Below are 18848 nucleotides of genomic sequence, written 5' to 3'. Positions count from 1 at the left end.
TCAGACGATGAGAAACAAGATTTCCTGGTCTGATGAAACCAAGATTGAAATCTTTGGCCTGGATGCCAAGCGTCACATCTAGAGGAAACCTGGCACCATCCCTATGGTGGAGCATGGTGGTGGCAGCATCTTTCTGTGGGGATGTTTTTTGGTGGCAGGGACTGGGAGACAAGTCAGGATCGAGAGATCCTTGATGAAAACCTGCTCCAGAGTACTCAGGACCTCAGACTTGGCCAAAGATTCACCTTCCACAAGAACAACAAACCTACGCATACAGCCAAGACAGCGCAGGAGTGGCTTCGGGACAAGTCTCTGTATGTCCTTGAGTGGCCCAGCCAGAGCCCGGACTTGAACCCAATCTAACATCGAGAGACCTGAAAATAGCTGTGCAGCGACGCTCCCCATCCAACCTGACAGAGCTTGAGAGGATCTGCAGAGAAGAATGGGAGAAACTCCCCAAATACAGGTGTGCCAAGCTTGTAGTGTCATACGCAAAAATATGCAAGGCTGTAATCGCTGCCAAAAGTGCTTCAACAAAGTACTGAGTAAAGGGTTTACTTACGTAAATGAGAGATTAAAAAAAATATATATATATATTAAAACTGTTTTTGCTTCGTTATTATGGGCTATTGTGTGTAGATTGAGGGGGATTTTTTCAACCCATCCATTTTAGAATAAGGCTGTAACGTAACAAAATGTGGAAAAAGTCAAGGGGTCTGAAGACTTTCCGAATGCACTGTAGATCCTTTTGATCCCGGGGATGAGCTGTGTGTCGAAATGTTGAACAAAAACCTGAAGGTAATTTTACATTACAGCAGCGCCGGCCTCTCTCGCGGAGCCGGCCTGCTCATGCCCAGGTTTCGTTTAAATGAATAGGAGAGTCTCAAAACTGAAGAACCATTTTTCACATTTTCAGGCAAGTGACTTATCTTCATGCAACCCCCCCAAAAATACTGCTGACTTGTCTGATGGGCAAGTGCCTTTCAGACTAACGCCAATCCCTGGATAGCTCAACACATTTTACCAGTAAAACGTCCATAAAGCATCTGCATGCCAATTGCCAACAACCATGTTTTGTTTCAATCAAAGCATATATTTGGCCTAATGGCGCAAGCTGCTGAGTTTGGGCCACGAGAGGAAAAATGCAAGCAGACATTGATTCAGTTTTGATCTGATGAAAATACAACAGAACAGACCATGTCTCACACCAGACAAAGACCTCCAATCACCACGGGGTGTGTGAGAACAGGCATGGAGAAGCAGCGACGGGGGCCAGAGCCTGGGTGTGTGTGTAAAGTAGCACCTGCGCCTGATTGGTTAGCTTTCGGGAAGAGGGGTCCCGACACTCCGTATTTATGGAGGGGCATGGCAGAGGCAGGGTCCACCAAACCCACGGGGCTGTGTGTGTCGTGTTTGTGTGCACGCATGTGGCGCTGCTGCTCTGTGTTTCTGAACAACACTGACAGAGAGCCTATTTAGGCTTGGCCCATCATCAAGTTTTATTATAATGTTCGAGCCCTGAATACGGATTAGCTGAAAGCTGTGGTATCAGACCATATACCACAGGTATGACAAAACATGTATTTTTACTGTTCTAATTATGTTGTTAACCAAATTATAATATCAATAAAGCACCTCGGTGGTTTGTGATATATGGCCAATATATCCCGATTAAGGGCTGTAACCAGGCACTCTACATTACACATAGTAAGAGTCCTTAGCCTTGGTATATTGGCCATGTACCACACCCTGCATGCCTTATTGCTAAATATAGCCTAGCCATTAGTGGTGAAAAAATAAAACAGTTACATGTATCGATACTTGGTAGCATTAGCTTGTGCTAGTCGGCTGTATCCGCACCATAACGCCAATATTTTTCATCGTATAGCTTGTTCTCCAAAATCTAGTGCTGAGCGATTCTCCAACATTTATACATTTTTTGGTTATTAAACAACGTTGGTTCCATTTAGTTCGTTTTTTTGGGAGCCCAACATGACATTCCTGTAGAGAAATCAAATCATTCACGAGAGAAATTAAGTCAAGGACTATGTGGGACGCTGGGCTGAAGGGAGTTGTTTTCGTTAAGCAAATATTCAACCCGGTCAGCGCAGAAATGTAGTAATTAACAACTAAGACCCTAATCCATAGTGCCTTTTCTTTCCGGCTCAGATAGAGGTATAGACTTTTACGCACACCCTTAGCGGTGGAAACCCACATCACCATAAAAGCACCATCTCAAAACTATACTGCTCAAAAAAATAAAGGGAACACTTTAACAACACATCCTAGATCTGAATGAAAGAAATAATCTTATTAAATACTTTTCTTTACATAGTTGAATGTGCTGACAACAAAATCACACAAAAATAATCAATGGAAATCCAATTTATCAACCCATGGAGGTCTGGATTTGGAGTCACACTCAAAATTAAAGTGGAAAACCACACTACAGGCTGATCCAACTTTGATGTAATGTCCTCAAAATGAGGCTCAGTAGTGTGTGCGGCCTCCACGTGCCTGTATGACCTCCCAACAACGCCTGGGCATGCTCCTGATGAGGTGGCGGATGGTCTCCTGAGGGATCTCCTCCCAGACCTGGACTAAAGCATCCGCCAACTCCTGGACAGTCTGTGGTGCAACGTGACGTTGGTGGATGGAGCGAGACATGATGTCCCAGATGTGCTCAATTGGATTCAGGTCTGGGGAAAGGGCGGGCCAGTCCATAGCATCAATGCATTCCTCTTGCAGGAACTGCTGACACACTCCAGCCACATGAGGTCTAGCATTGTCTTGCATTAGGAGGAACCCAGGGCCAACCGCACCAGCATATGGTCTCACAAGGGGTCTGAGGATCTCATCTTGGTACCTAATGGCAGTCAGGCTACCTCTGGCGAGCACATGGAGGGCTGTGCGGCCCCCCAAAGAAATGCCACCCCACACCATGACTGACCCACCGCCAAACCGGTCATGCTGGAGGATGTTGCAGGCAGCAGAACGTTCTCCACGGCGTCTCCAGACTCTGTCACGTCTGTCACATGTGCTCAGTGTGAACCTGCTTTCATCTGTGAAGAGCACAGGGCACCAGTGGCGAATTTGCCAATCTTGGTGTTCTCTGGCAAATGCCAAACGTCCTGCACGGTGTTGGGCTGTAAGCACAACCCCCACCTGTGGACGTCGGGCCCTCATACCACCCTCATGGAGTCTGTTTCTGACCGTTTGAGCAGACACATGCACATTTGTGGCCTGCTGGAGGTCATTTTGCAGGGCTCTGGCAGTGCTCCTCCTGCTCCTCCTTGCACAAAGGCGGAGGTAGGGGTCCTGCTGCTGGGTTGTTGCCCTCCTACGGCCTCCTCCACGTCTCCTGATGTACTGGCCTGTCTCCTGGTAGCGCCTCCATGCTCTGGACACTACGCTGACAGACACAGCAAACCTTCTTGCCACAGCTCGCATTGATGTGCCATCCTGGATGAGCTGCACTACCTGAGCCACTTGTGTGGGTTGTAGACTGCGTCTCATGCTACCACTAGAGTGAAAGCACCACCAGCATTCAAAAGTGACCAAAACATCAGCCAGGAAGCATAGGAACTGAGAAGTGGTCTGTGGTCCCCACCTGCAGAACCACTCCTTTATTGGGGGTGTCTTGCTAATTGCCTATAATTTCCAACTGTTGTCTATTGCATTTGCACAACAGCATGTGAAATGTATTGTCAATCAGTGTTGCTTCCTAAGTGGACAGTTTGATTTCACAGAAGTGTGATTGACTTGGCGTTACATTGTGTTTTTTAAGTGTTCCCTTTATTTTTTTGAGCAGTGTAGTTCCACTATGTGAACAGAAAAGGCTTCCACTCCTAAATGTGCAGGTGATGGGTTGTGTGAAGCGCGAAAAAAAACGTTGCTGAACGTGGTGGACCCCTACAAATCAGCCGGGCTAGACAATCTGGACCCTTAAATTATCTGCCGAAATTATTGCAACCCCTATTACTAGCCTGTTCAACCTCTCGTGTCGTCTGAGATTCCCATAGATTGGAAAGCAGCTGCTGTCATCCCCCTCTTCAAAGAAGGGGACACTCTTGACCCAAATTGCTACAGACCTATATCCATCCTACCCTGCATTTGTAAGGTCTTCGAAAGCCAAGTCAACAAACAGATTACCGACCATTTTGAATCCCACCGCACCTTCTCCGCTATGCAATCTGGTTTCAGAGCTGGTCATGGGTGCACCTCAGCCACGCTCAAGGTCCTAAACGATATCGTAACCGCCATCGATAAGAAACAATACTGTGCTGCCATATTCATTGACCTGGCCAAAGCTTTCGACTCTGTCAATCACCACATCCTCATCGGTAGACTCAATAGCCTTGATTTCTCAAACGATTGCGTCACCAACTACTTCTCTGATAGAGTTCAGTGTGTCAAATCCGAGGGCCTGTTGTCCAGACCTCTGGCAGTCTATGGGGGTGCCACAGGATTCAATTCTGGGGCCGACTCTTTTCTCTGTATACATCAATGATGTTGCTCTCGCTGCTGGTGATTCTCTGATACACCTCTACACAGACGACACCATTCTGTATACTTCTGGCCCTTCTTTGGACACTGTTTAACAACCCTCCAGACGAGCTTCAATGCCATACAACTCTCCTTACGTGGCCTCCAACTGCTCCTAAGTACAAGTAAAACTAAATGCATGCTCTTCAACCGATCGCTGCCTGCACCTGCCCGCCTGTCCAGCATCACTACTCTGGACGGTTCTGACTTAGAATATGTGGACAACTACAAATACCTAGGTGTCTGGTTAGACTGTAAACTCTCCTTCCAGACTCACATCAAACATCTCCAATCCAAAGTTAAATCTAGAATTGGCTTCCTATTTTGCAACAAAGCATCCTTCACTCATGCTGCCAAACATACCCTCGTAAAACTGACCATCCTACAGATCCTCGACTTCGGCGATGTCATTTACAAAATAGCCTCCAATACCCTACTCAACAAACTGGATGCAGTCTATCACAGTGCCATCCGTTTTGTCACCAAAGCCCCATATACTACCCACCACTGCGACCTGTACGCTCTCGTTGGCTGGCCTTCGCTTCATAATCGTTGCCAAACCCACTGGCTCCAGGTCATCTACAAGACCCTGCTAGGTAAAGTCCCCCCTTATCTCCGCTCACTGGTCACCATAGCAGCACCCACCTGTAGCACGCGCTCCAGCAGGTATAGCTCTCTGGTCACCCCCAAAGCCAATTCCTCCTTTGGCCATCTCTCCTTCCAGTTCTCTGCTGCCAATGATTGGAACGAACTACAAAAATCTCTGAAACTGGAAACACTTATCTCCCTCACTAGCTTTAACCTGTTGGGGATAGGGGGCAGTATTTGCACGGCCGGATAAAAAACACGTACCCGATTTAATCTGGTTACTACTCCTGCCCAGTAACTAGAATATGCATATCATTGTTTGATTTGGATATGATACACCCTAAAGTTTCTAAAACTGTTTGAATGGTGTCTGAGTATAACAGAACTCATTTGGCAGGCCAAAACCTGAGAAGATTCCAAACAGGAAGCGCTCTGACTATTTCTTGGCCTTCTTGATCATCTCTATCCAAAACAGGGGATCTCTGGCATAACGTGACATTTTCTAACGCTCCCATAGGCTCTCAGAAGGCGCCAGAACGTTGAATGGTGACTTTGCAGGCCATGGCTGAAAAACAGTAGCGCATTTGGATAGTGGTCGATCTGAGAACAATGAGACTGGGGCGCGTGCACGAGCCGACACCATGTTTTTATTTTTTCGTCTTTGAACGAAAACAGGGTTTCCCGGTCGGAATATTATCGCTTTTTTACGAGAAAAATCGCATAAAAATTGATTTTAAACAGCGTTTGACATGCTTCGAAGTACGGTAATGGAATATTTTGAATTTTTTTTGTCACGAAACGCGCCGGGTGCGTCACCCTTCTTTACCCTTCGGATAGTGTCTTGAACGCACGAACAAAACGCCGCTATTTGGATATAACTATGGATTATTTGGAACCAAACCAACATTTGTTATTGAAGTAGAAGTCCTGGGAGTGCATTCTGACGAAGAACAGCAAAGGTAATCCAATTTTTCTAACAGTAAATCTGAGTTTGGTGAGTACCACACTTGGTGGGTGTCAAAATAGCTAGCCTGTGATGGCCGGGCTATCTACTCAGAATATTGCAAAATGTGCTTTCACCGAAAAGCTATTTTAAAATCGGACACCGCGATTGCATAAAGGAGTTCTGTATCTATAATTCTTAAAATAATTGTTTTTTGTGAACGTTTATCGTGAGTAATTTAGTAAATTCACCGGAAGTTTGCGGTGGGTATGCTAGTTCTGAACGTGACATGCTAATGTAAAAAGCTGGTTTTTGATATAAATATGAACTTGATTGAACAAAACATGCATGTATTGTATAACATAATGTCCTAGGAGTGTCATCTGATGGAAGATCAAAGGTTAGTGCTGCATTTAGCTGTGGTTTGGGTTTATGTGACATTATATGCTAGCTTGAAAAATGGGTGTCTGATTATTTGTGGCTGGGTACTCTGCTGACAATCTAATGTTTTGCTTTCGTTGTAAAGCCTTTTTGAAAATCGGACAGTGTGGTTAGATTAACGAGAGTTGTCTTTAAAATGGTGTAAAATAGTCATATGTTTGAGAAATTGAAGTAATAGCATTTCTAAGGTATTTGAATATCGCGCCACGGGATTCCACTGGCTGTTGAGGAGGTTAAAGCAACTTGAATTGTCCTAACGGGCCTCTCTTTGGAGCCATGTTTTTACTGGTCAAACCACAACTGAGCAAGCCAAATAAAACCTTTTGATTGTACCTAATCTGACACTAGCACCTGTATTTCAGACTCTGAAAAGTTGTATTTCACAGTACGCCGTTGTATATTCCCACAGGTTTTAAAGGAATGATTGACCATTTATGGTTATTTAGGGGCGTTTCACAATGCAAATAGTCAAGGCTGTGCAGAAGCACCGAGACCGATTGGTATTTATCAATGGTCATTCCCTACCAGTGTGCGTATGACAATCGTAGGATTGTCTGATAAATCACACTTTCTATGCGTACGAACACTGAACTCCACTCATCAGTAGTAATGTAGAATAGTTTGTTGGCAATATTAATTCCTAGTTTTTTTTTTGTATTGGCTACGTCTCAAGCCACCACATCCACCTGTCGGCCTTCCGCATCTGAAGTGGAAAGCGGCAGAGTTCCAGCGCTGTTTGTCAGCGTAGGAAACATCCCAAAATTGGTCTTCTTACGAAAATGTCTACAGCCTCCAAACGGTTTGGTCCATTCTGTGGAAAGATGACTCTGAAACACAACGGTGTCCTGTTTTGTTCTACGACCCCCACAAGTGTTACTCAACTCATCTGAAGGTAACCCTGTACCAGTTTAGAAAAATGAATGGAAGTAGGTCAGTAGTTTTGTACCATAAAAAAAGGGGGTTAAGTATGTGTATATTTGCTGAGCTTTCTTAGATATAGGACAGTCAATTTAACAGGTTTTGAAATATCTGTTTTCATTTATGAATACGTTATTCAATGCATTTCTATGGGCTATTGTAGTAAAGTTCAAATTCAATATTTTATCAAAGAAATTAAATATATGTTACCTACAGGGGTTCTAAAATTCCAAATCAAATAGCTAAATGATCCATGGTATGACCATCTTAAAACAATTCCATACGTTAACTTCGTAGAATCTCCCCAAGGCTTAGATTTTTAGAGGTTAAAGGGAATGGAAAATAAAGTCAAATAAAAACTATGCAAAATATACCCAACAGAGACAATAGAATATTTTGTGAAATGAATGTTCACCATTTTGGGCTTTGGAATTTCCATTAAAAAGCTTTAAAATAATGTCATTATTTGATAATGTTTTTAAAGCGTTAAATGTGTTATCTAAACCGAAACCTGTGATAACTTTTAGAATCGAACCGATCTAAAAAAAAAAAAAAAAGAAGCAGTAAGCATCTTTTTAAATGGCGAGCTAACATGTTTTTAGAACTTTAATCTCCATGACTCTTGTCTCTCTGCAGTGAGCAAATCGCAATCTATAGAACCGTGAGAATGTTTTATAATGGCGCAAACAGAGGGCTGCCTCGCTTCTAGCTCTTGGGAAACTATGCAGTATTTTGTTTTTATGTATTATTTCTTACATTGTTAGCCCAGAAAATGTGTTATTACATACAGCCGGAAAAAACTATTGCAAAATAGAGTGGCGGTAATTCACCAGCACTACGACTTTCCAGAAGCGGATCTTTTGTTCACACCCCCCAGGGCAATTAAACTGATTCCAGAAGCCGACCATAAACAACGCCGGTGGAGGAGAGGTACTCGGAGTGGTCTTCTAGTCCGACTTAGGCACGCGCGCACAAAATCACTTCTGAGTATATTACTCACTAATGTTCAGTCTCGGGATAATAAAGTTGAGGAGCTCAGGGGAAGGATATCTTTCCAGAGGGTCATCAGGGATTGTAACACTCGGTTTCACAGAAACATGGCTCTCTCGGGATATACTGTCGGAGTCCATAAAGCCAGTTGGTTTCTCAGTTCATCGCGCAGACAGGAATACATCTCTCCGGGAAGAAGGAGGGTGTGTGTGTATGTTTCCTGATCTTACCCCTTTTTTCCTCACCCAATTTCGTGGTATCCAATTGGTAGTAGTTACAGTCTTGTTTCAGTCATGACCTTCGCCTCGGGAGAGGCGAAGGTCAAGAGCCATGCATCCTCCGAAACACAACCCAACCAAGCACTGCTTCTTGACACAATGCACATCCAACCCGGTAGCCAGCCGCACCAACGTGTCGGAGGAAACACCGACCTGGTCAGCGTGCACTGCGCCCAGCCCGACACAGGAGTCGCTAGTGCGCGATGAGACAATCCCTGTCGGCTAAACCCTCCCCAACCCGGACGACGCCGGGCGACAGAGCCTGGGCTCGAACCCAGAATCTCTGGTGGCACAGCTAGCACTGCGATGCAGTGCCTTAGACCACTGCGCCACCCGGGAGGCTTATGTTTCATGATTAACGACTCATGGTGTAATTGTGATAACACACAGGAACTCATGTCCTTTTGTTCACCCAACTCAGAATACCTAAAAAAAAATAAAAAATACAGACTTAGCTCAAGAGAATTTTCTTTGGTTATAGTCACGGCCGTGTCGATCCCCCCTCAAGCCGACACCCCGACGGCCCTCAAGGAACTACACAGGACTTTAAGCAAACCGGAAATCACATATCCTGAGGCTGCATTTATTGTAGCTGGGGATTTTAAAGCAAATGTGAGGAAAAAGGCTGCTGAAGTACTATCAACAGACTGTAGTAGAGGTCGACCGATTATGATATTCATTCGTCCAATTTTTTAAATTTATTTGTAATAATGACAATTACAACAATACTGAATGAACACTTAATATAATACATCAATAAAATCAATTTAGCCTCAAATAAATAATGAAACGTGTTCAATTTGGTTTAAATAACGCAAAAACAAAGTGTTGGAGAAGAAAGTAAAAGTGCAATATGTGCCATGTAAAAAAGCTAAGTTCCTTGCTCAGAACATATGAAAGCTGGTGGTTCCTTTTAACGTGAGTCTTCAATATTCCTAGATAAGTTTTAAGTTTTAGGTTGTAGTTATAAGACTATTTCTCTCTATACCATTTGTATTTCATATACCTTTGACTATTGGATGTTCTTATAGGCACTTTAGTATTGCCAGTGTAACAGCATAGCTTCCGTCCCTCTCCTCGCCCCTACCTGGGCTCGAACCAGAACACAACGACAGCCACCCTCGAAGCATTGTTACCCATCGCTCCACAAAAGCCGTGGCCCTTGCAGAGCAACGTTATTAGCGCGCACCCCAATAACTAGCTAGCCATTTCACATCGGTTACAGCAGCCTAATCTCGGGAGTTGATAGGCTTGAAGTCATAAACAGCTCAATGCTTGAAGCACAGCGAAGAGCTGCTGGCAAACGCATGAAAGTGCTGTTTGAATGAATGCTTACGAGCATGCGGCTGCCTACCATCGCTCAGTCAGACTGCTCTATCAAATCATAGACAACACACAGAAATACGAGCCTTAGGTCATTAATATGGTCGAATCCGGAAACTATAATTTCGAAAACAAAACGTTTATTCTTTCAGTGAAATACGGAACCGTTCTGTATTTTATCTAACGGGTGGCATCCCTAGTCTAAATATTGCTGTTACATTGTACAACCTTCAATGTTATGTCATAATTATGTACAATTCTGGCAATTTAATTACGGTCTTTGTTAGGAATAAATGGACTTCACACAGTTTGCAATGAGCCAGGCGGCCCAAACTGCTGCATATACCCTGACTGCTTGCACGGAACGCAAGAGAAGTGACACAATTTCCTTAGTTAAGAAATTCATGTTAGCAGGCAATATTAACTAAATATGCAGGTTTAAAAATATATACTTGTGTGTTGATTTTAAAGAAAGGCATTGATGTTTATGGTTAGGTACATTGGTGCAATGACGGTGCTTTTTTCGCGAATGCGCTTGTTAAATCATCACCCGTTTGGCAAAGTAGGCTGTGATTTGATGATAAATTAACAGGCACCGCATCGATTATATGTAACGCAGGACGCGCTAGTTAAACTAGTAATATCATCAACCATGTGTAGTTAACTAGTGATTATGTTAAGATTGATTGTTTTTCATAAGATAAATGTAATGCTAGCTAGCACCTTACCTTGGCTCCTTGCTGCACTCGCATAACAGGTAGTCAGCCTGCCATGCAGTCTCCTCGTGGAGTGTAACGTAATCAGCGTCCAAAAATGCTGATTGTTATGAATACTTGAAATCAGCCCTAATTAAAAACCAGCCATTCCAAAAAAAAAAAAAAAAAAAAAACGGTCGACCTCTAGACTGTAGTACACTCGACCACTGCTACTCCAACTGGCAAGATGCCTACAAGGCCCTCCCACACCCTCCTTTCGGAAAATATGACCACGAATCCATTTTGTTCCTCCCTTCCTATAGGCAGAATCTCAAACAAGAAGTACCCATGCAACGCTGGTCTGACCAATCCGAATCCACACTTCAAGATTGATCACACGGACTGGGATATGTTCCGGGTAGCTTCAAAGAATAATATTGACAATTACACTGATACGGTTTACCAGGAAGTGTATTGGAGATGTACCAATTGCCTATTAAAACCTACCCTAACCAGAAACCATGGATAGATGGTAGCATTCGCACAAAACTGAAAGCGCGAACCACTGCATTTAACCATTGTAAGGTGACTGGGATTATGGCCGAATACAAACAGTGTTGTTATTCCCTCCATAAGGCAATCACAGGCAAAACGGCAGTATCGAGACAAAGGAGTTTCAATTCAACGGCTCAGACATGAGACGTATGTGGCAGGGTCTAAAAGACAATTACGGACATCTTGCTTCCGGACAAGCTAAATACCTTCTTCACCCGCTTTGAGGATAGCAGTGCCACTGACACAGCCCACTACCAAGGATTGTGGGCTCTTCTTCTCCGTGGCCGGTGTGAGTAAGACATTTAAGTGTGTTAATCATCGCAAGGATGCCGGTCCCACAAGGGTGAGTGCTCAGCCCCCTCCTGTACTCCCTGTTCACCCATGACTGTGTGGCCATGCACGCCTCCAACTCAAATCATCAAGTCTGCAGACGACAACAGTAGTAGGCTTGATTACCAACAATGATGAGACAGCCTACAGGGAGGTGAGGGCTAGGAGTGTGGTGCCAGGAAAACAACTTCTCACTCAACGTCAGCAAAAGGAGATGATTGTGGACTTCAGGAAACCCCCTATCCACATTGACAGGACCGCAGTGGAGAAGGTGGAAATCTTAAAAGTTCTTTGGCGTACAAGTCACTAACAAACTGAAATGGTCCACCCACACAGATAGTGTGGTGAAAGCGCCTCTTCAACCTCAGGAGGCTGAAGAAATTTGGCGTGGCACCTAAAATCCTCAAACTTTTACAGACGCACAAGTGAGAGCATCCTGTCGGGTTGCATCACCGCTTGGTATGGCAACTGCACCGCCAGCGACCACAACTAAATAAGGCAGTTCTAGTTCTGTATTTTCAATATATTTGCAAACATTTCTAAAAACCTGCTTTCGCTTTGTCATTATGGGGTATTGTGTGTAGATTGATAACATTTATTTTTCCCTTATCAATTTTAGACTAAGGCTGTAACAAAACATGGGAAAAGGGGTCTGAATACTTTCCAAATGCACTGTATCGGCACCTAAGTATCGTGAGGTCCCTGGCAATCCCATGCCCTACTAGCCATAATAACAATATCCTTTGTTGACCCTTGAAATGTCCCTTTCCAAATCTCTACAATACTGGGATGATGACTTGGCAGTCTACTGCTGTTGGGCAAGGTCTTGCCTATGACTCGACATTACATTATCTAATCCGGTAATACACATGGCACGTCCAGAAATCACATTCTAACCATTTCTCTAATGGGTAAACATAGGACTTTTTTAAAATTTCACTCTGCTTTGAGTTCAAATTCAGCGGTATGTCTCATCTGATCCAAGGTCATAAATAGGGGAGAACAGGTGATTGCGTCGATATGGAATCGCCTAACCCTAGGTAAACCCCAAAACACAATTGCTCTTGCAGCTGCATTGCAATAAATGTGTTTTCTTGCTGCATAAAAAAATGTTGTTTACTTAACCCAAACCCCGGGAACCCTGTAGTGTTTACTTTGAAAAATGGCTCTTTGTTTAACAGAAAATATGGACAGAAAAATCTCTCCTCTTTTCCTCTAAAATTGAGCAAAAAAAGGGAGTTAGCCTATTCCAAGTGAGCTCAGCGAAAATACAACAGCGCACAATGAGAATACAATCTCCTCCAATCTGATACGTATCTGTAGCCAAAGTTCTTATCACATTGCCCAGGCAGTCTGGAAAGAGGAACTTTGCACTAAACAAAGAGCAACATATTCTGTACTATTGCCTTTCCCTGTAGTCCTGCAGTCAAATGAACCCACTCACTGTAACATAGCAGCAAGCCAACCTTGGGGTGACATGAGATGCAGTATCATAAAAGCCCATCGTCAGGACTTTTAGCTTGAGTCATCAACGGAACAGTGTTTGTCCTCACAAAAGCCCTTATTGCTGTACGTAAGCCGGAAGCTTAACTTTCTGGAAGAAAGGAAAGCATTCGTATAACAAGCATGAGGTTAGTTGCTACCAACCTATTTACAATGATTTATTCAGAAACGTAGGTCTGGCACAAAGCTATGGGACCGGGTGGAATTTAAGTCAAGTGAACCATCCCCCCCCCTCCTTTCCCTCCGTCACTCCCTTTGTCCCTCTGTTTTTGATGTAGGTCAATGGCAAGCCTCAGTCAGGCTGAGTGACATGTAGACTATTCTTCTGATCATTCCATTTCTTATGTTTGGCAGTTCATGCCAAGTCTATATAAAAACGGTTTCAATGAAGCTGATGCATTGGCTTGAAATACATTTCTGATCCTGAAGCAGAAAGGCTACTAGAGTTCATCAAGCCTATTACTAAAATGAACCTGGCTACAGTATAAATCCATGGGCAATATAATAGCTCAACATTCACTGTGGTAGGCTTATGCTAATCACTGTGCATTGACAAACAAGAAAACTTAATTTGTGGACAGATAGCTTGGGGAGGAATTCCTAATGTAATTAATCGGAAAAATCACGCCATGGGTAGTGCCTTCCAGTTTAGAACTAGGTCACCATCAGACGCTGAGAGAATCTCTTTATAAATGGATAGTTACACCAACAAGCGCGCATGTTTGTAAGTGTGTGAGCATGTATGTGTGTGTGTGTGGGGGGGCTAATCACTGAATAGGACATAAACTAAGCCAAACTGCTCCTGCCCAGCTCAAGCAAGCAATGAATGACATACTGAGCTTTGCTGCATTGTCCCTTTGTGTTCTTGTAGTAGGTGACCTGCACATTGATGACAGAAGTGTGACTAGAATTCTGCTGGGTTTGCAAAGGTCAATGGCCTGCCATGTTCAAACAGGGGTGGTGAGGAAATTATTGATGGTAGGACTACCACCATAACACCAAACACAGGCTTCATAACATTTTTAAAAGTATTATTTTTTTTATTACCTGGCTTCACTACTCCTGCCCCGAAAAAGCAAGGCAAACAGGGGTTTGGGACTTTGCTCATAGAAATCTTAACGCGTATGGACGCGTCACTGATCCGCTTCATTGCCTGTGGCCATCAATATTTACAAAACAATCTAAGAGAGCTATTATCATTAGTCCTATTAACAATGCTTCAATTGAAAGGACGATTGGGTCGGCAGGTAGCCTAGTGGTTAGAGCGTTGGACTAGTAACCGAAAGGTTGCAAGATCAAATCCCCGAGCTGACAAGGTAAAAATCTTTCGTTCTGCCCCTGAATTGGAAATAATAATTTGTTCTTAACTGACTTGCCAAGTTAAATAAAAGGTAAAATAAAAAATGATAGCTGTGGTACATTGACCTTTCACACATCTTGCAAGCTAGGCATAAGCTACTGCACACATCGCTTATTGGACTCATTAGCAGTTATACATATATTAATGTTTTCTTCCTAGAAAGGGACGCTGAGTAGGTCGTTTGCATGCCAAAACATCTTATCCATGCGTGGGTGGCTAGCTAGGTTAATCCGACTCACAAACTGCCTGTCAATCTTCACTAAACAGGTCAAATGAAGCCAGACAAGACAGATGCCATGGTGGGGGATCTTGACATCTTAACAAAAATGATTTCGCAATTTGTTATTGTAGTGAACATAAGTGACGTGTGAAAAACGTGAAGTAGCTTCATGGCTGAGTAAATTGCATAGGCAAGGACAGGTGCAGCGTGTTTAGCTATACAGCACAGGCTAGTTCACATTGTTGCCTGGTCATCAAATCACAGTTGGCTCGGTTGTTTAGATGGGATAGAGCTTTTGTCAAATTACGTCGAAAATCGTTTTTTGCATTTGAGCTAACCCTTTTTCTGACCTTGTTATCCTAATTATCCTAACATAATACGTTAATTATCATAACCTGCTGCGTAAGATAGAAGTTGCCTAGGTAGCGGATAGGAGAATTTACATGCACTAAACCTGTTATTAAAGTACATTTTGACAAAATCTGTATCCCTTCTAGACAAAACCAGTTGAAGCTAAGCTAACATAAGCTAGTACTATGACGCTATTTCATTCAATGGTCAACCTAATTCACTCAGGCTAGCTACCGTTAGTTTAGCTAGCATAACGGCTAGAACCACTATGCAGACAAACGCACCGACCCGTTTCATCAACGTCGTGGGACAAGCCAACACAACATTAGCTAGCGTTAAAATTTAAATAAAAAAGTTTCTCAGTCTTACCTTGTATACGACCTCTAGCTGCACCACCATGTCTTGAGAATATACCCCCGTTGGCGCAATGTTCTTCTTCGAGAGTTAATGGCAGACTATCACCAAAGATTTTTTTAAAGATAGACCAGAGCCTGTCGTTTCCAATGGGAGCAAATTAATCCTAGTTGGCCGAACAAGCAAGGAGGTGGGCAGAGACAAACACGAGAAGTGAGATCCTATTGGCGCGTTCTAGCATTTATTTGCATATTTCCATTAGGGAACGCCTACTATGTAAAGTGCGCGTGTGCAACAACTCAATTCGCCCATGCACTCCTTGTAAACGCCTTTTTTACTTTGGCAAAGTCTTCCAAACTCAGTCCACTCGGTTTGTTACAGATTCTAGTTTCGGAATCAGAAAACTGTACGGAGATCAAATGTTTATTATATGGGAAAATATGCAGAATGTCAGACAAAATCCATCTCGCTCCATCTTCTCCCACTGCCGGCCACTGGGCTTCCGCTCATCACCATATTTGGTAGTGAGTGGAAACGGGAACCGGTTGCTTCACATTTTTACATCCGGTGAAATATCTGGCCCATTGTTTTTTCTGTGCTACAACCTACTGAACAAAGGAGGTTAGTTTAGAAATCTATTTCATACTGGTGTATTGCCGCCACCTACTGTACCGGGTGAACAAGAAGAAGAAAAAAATCCATTGCAGGAAAGATGGCTCCCGCGAGAGTTTGAAAATGTTCCCATTGGTGTGGCAAAGGTTTGACGGTGCTAAATTGTTCCCTACAAGCCCCTGATCAAATTGATATATGATAGAATGCTTCCGTAGAGGCTATGTTTTTCACACCTTTATATAACTTGTTGAATAGGAGTCAATGGTCACAGGCTGATAAAGGCATATAATTAGGAATTAGAATACTTAATAGTAATTTATTAGGATCTCTATGGATAAAGGAGAAAAGTTGGAAAGTTCACATGCTCATTGAAAATTACTGTATCAAACAACAATGGAACATTCTATTGAGTGGATCTCACCTTCAAAACCATGGGATTTGGTAAATGTTTGCCATCAGATCTAATGACTTACCTAGACTGACTCATCATTGAAACAACAGTGTTACAAATAGCAGAACTACATATTTGTTTTATGGAAATTGCTCATACTGGGAAATAATAGTCCATGAGATGCCAATACAGTAGCATCTTAGTTTTCTAGAGTAGTTGCCACCTGTAATAGTCTGTTGTATAGCAATACTCATCATGCTAAAATGAAAGGTGTGCTCTGTCATTTGTTGAGTAGTCCCCAGAAAGATTTAGGTGAACACAAATTATCTCTAAAAAGGAACATTGGTGATTATAATCTACTCTGTCCCTGACCATCATGATCTTAATATTATGCTCTCTAACCGTACATGTTACAGTGAGCTCCAAAAGTATTGGGACAATGACAATTTTGTTGTTGCTTTGGCTCTGTACTTCAGCACTTTGGATTTTAAATGATACAATGACTATGATGTTAAAGTGCCGACTGTCAGCTTTAATTAGAGGGTATTTTCATCCAGAGCGACTTACAAATTGGTGCATTCACCTTATGATATCCAGTGGAACAACCACTTTACAATAGTACATCTATATATTTTTTGGGGGGAGGGTAGGGGGAAGGGTTAGAAGGATTACTTAATCCTATCCCAGGTATTCCTTAAAGAGGTGGGGTTTCAGGTGTCTCCGGAAGGTGGTGATTGACTCCGCTGTCCTGGCGTCATGAGGGAGCTTGTTCCACCATTGGGGTGCCAGAGCAGCGAACAGTTTTGACTGGGCTGAGCGGGAACTGTGCTTCCGCAGAGGTAGGGAGGCGAGCAGGCCAGAGGTGGATGAACGCAGTGCCCTTCTTTGGGTGTAGGGACTGATCAGAGCCTGAAGGTACGGAGGTGCCGTTCCTCTCACAGCTCCGTAGGCAAGCACCATGGTCTTGTAGCAGATGCGAGCTTCAACTGGAAGCCAGTGGAGTGTGCGGAGGAGCGGGGTGACGTGAGAGAACTTGGGAAGGTTGAACACCAGACGGGCTGCGGCGTTCTGGATGAGTTGTAGGGGTTTAATGGCACAGGCAGGGAGCCCCGCCAACAGCGAGTTGCAGTAATCCAGACGGGAGATGACAAGTGCCTGGATTAGGACCTGCGCCGCTTCCTGTGTGAGGCAGGGTCGTACTCTGCGAATGTTGTAGAGCATAAACCTACAGGATCGGGTCACCGCCTTGATGTTAGCGGAGAACGACAGGGTGTTGTCCAGGGTCACGCCAAGGCTCTTAGCACTCTGGGAGGAGGACACAATGGAGTTGTCAACCGTGATGGCGAGATCATGGAATGGGCAGTCCTTCCCCGGGAGGAAGAGCAGCTCCGTCTTGCCGAGGTTCAGCTTGAGGTGGTGATCCTTAGTTTGAGAAGATTGTTCCCTGATAATACAAAATTACATGAAATACCCTCAATCCTGTTGGCCCAACTAACCGCATAGGGGTCATAACATATAATGAATGCATTGATAACCACATTTAGCTAACTTTGATACGTGGCTATCATACTAAAATATGTTACATTTGTCCTTCTGGCCCATGCACTATTGGGAGAGTGTTCAGAATCATTAATTTTTCTTTTGATCAAAGTGATTGCTCATTTTTTTCCCATAAAAATGTTGACGTTAATGTCCGAGTTGTACATTTCCGGTGAAGATCCCTATACTCATGCTGCTTTAGCTGTCACCCATATTGGCTACACTAGCTAACGTTAGCTAGCCTAGTGGTTAGAGCGTTGGGTCAGTAACCGAAAGGTTGCTGGATTGAACCCCTGAGCTAACAAGGTAAAAATCTGTCGTTCTGCCCCTGAGCAAGGCAATTAACCCACTGTTCCCTGGGTGCTGAAGACGTGGATGTCGATTATGGCAGCCCCCCGCACCACTCTGAGGGGTTGGGTTAAATGCGGAAGATACATTTCAGTTGAATGCATTCAGTTGTACAACTGACGAGGTATTTCCCTTGCTGTACAGCAGTGCTCGGCAAATGGGAGCAAAGGATAGTGCATGCTCCCCTCTCCCCATTGATTGTGTAAACTGTATCACAGTCACAGGAGGTTGGGGGACACCTTAATTGAGGAGGATGTGCTCATAGTAATGGCTGGAACAGAATAAATGGAATGGTATTGAAACCATGTATTTGATACCATTCCATTTACTCCATTCCAGCCATTATTATGATCTGTCCTACCCTCAGCAGCCTCCTTTGATCACTGTGCTACTGTCACGTCCTGACCAGCAGAGGGCGTATTGCTTAGTCTAGGTCAGGATGTGGCAGGGGGTTTGTGTTTGTTAAATGTTGGGTTGATGATTGGGACTTCCAATTGAAGGCAGGTGTGTATAGTTGCCTTTGATTGGAAGTCCTATATCGGTGTGTGTGTTTGTCTTTGGGGT

The 18848-nt window shown here is 43.7% G+C and overlaps 1 protein-coding gene across 1 annotated transcript in view; it reads right to left on the bottom strand.

Moving 5' to 3' along the window:
* The window catches only part of gpam (glycerol-3-phosphate acyltransferase, mitochondrial), a 46633-nt gene extending 31033 nt beyond the window's left edge, over positions 1 to 15600 (bottom strand). Inside the window, exon 1 of the mRNA XM_014158745.2 lies at positions 15410 to 15600. The gene's annotated coding sequence lies outside the window, so the exon portion shown is untranslated. The remainder of the gene's footprint in view (positions 1 to 15409) is intronic.
* Positions 15601 to 18848: the final 3248 nt, after the last annotated feature.

Source organism: Salmo salar, chromosome ssa19 (genome assembly GCF_905237065.1).
Source record: "Salmo salar chromosome ssa19, Ssal_v3.1, whole genome shotgun sequence".
In the NCBI taxonomy this organism is placed as follows: Eukaryota; Metazoa; Chordata; class Actinopteri; order Salmoniformes; family Salmonidae; genus Salmo; species Salmo salar.
This window is presented reverse-complemented; position numbering and strand designations above follow the sequence as displayed.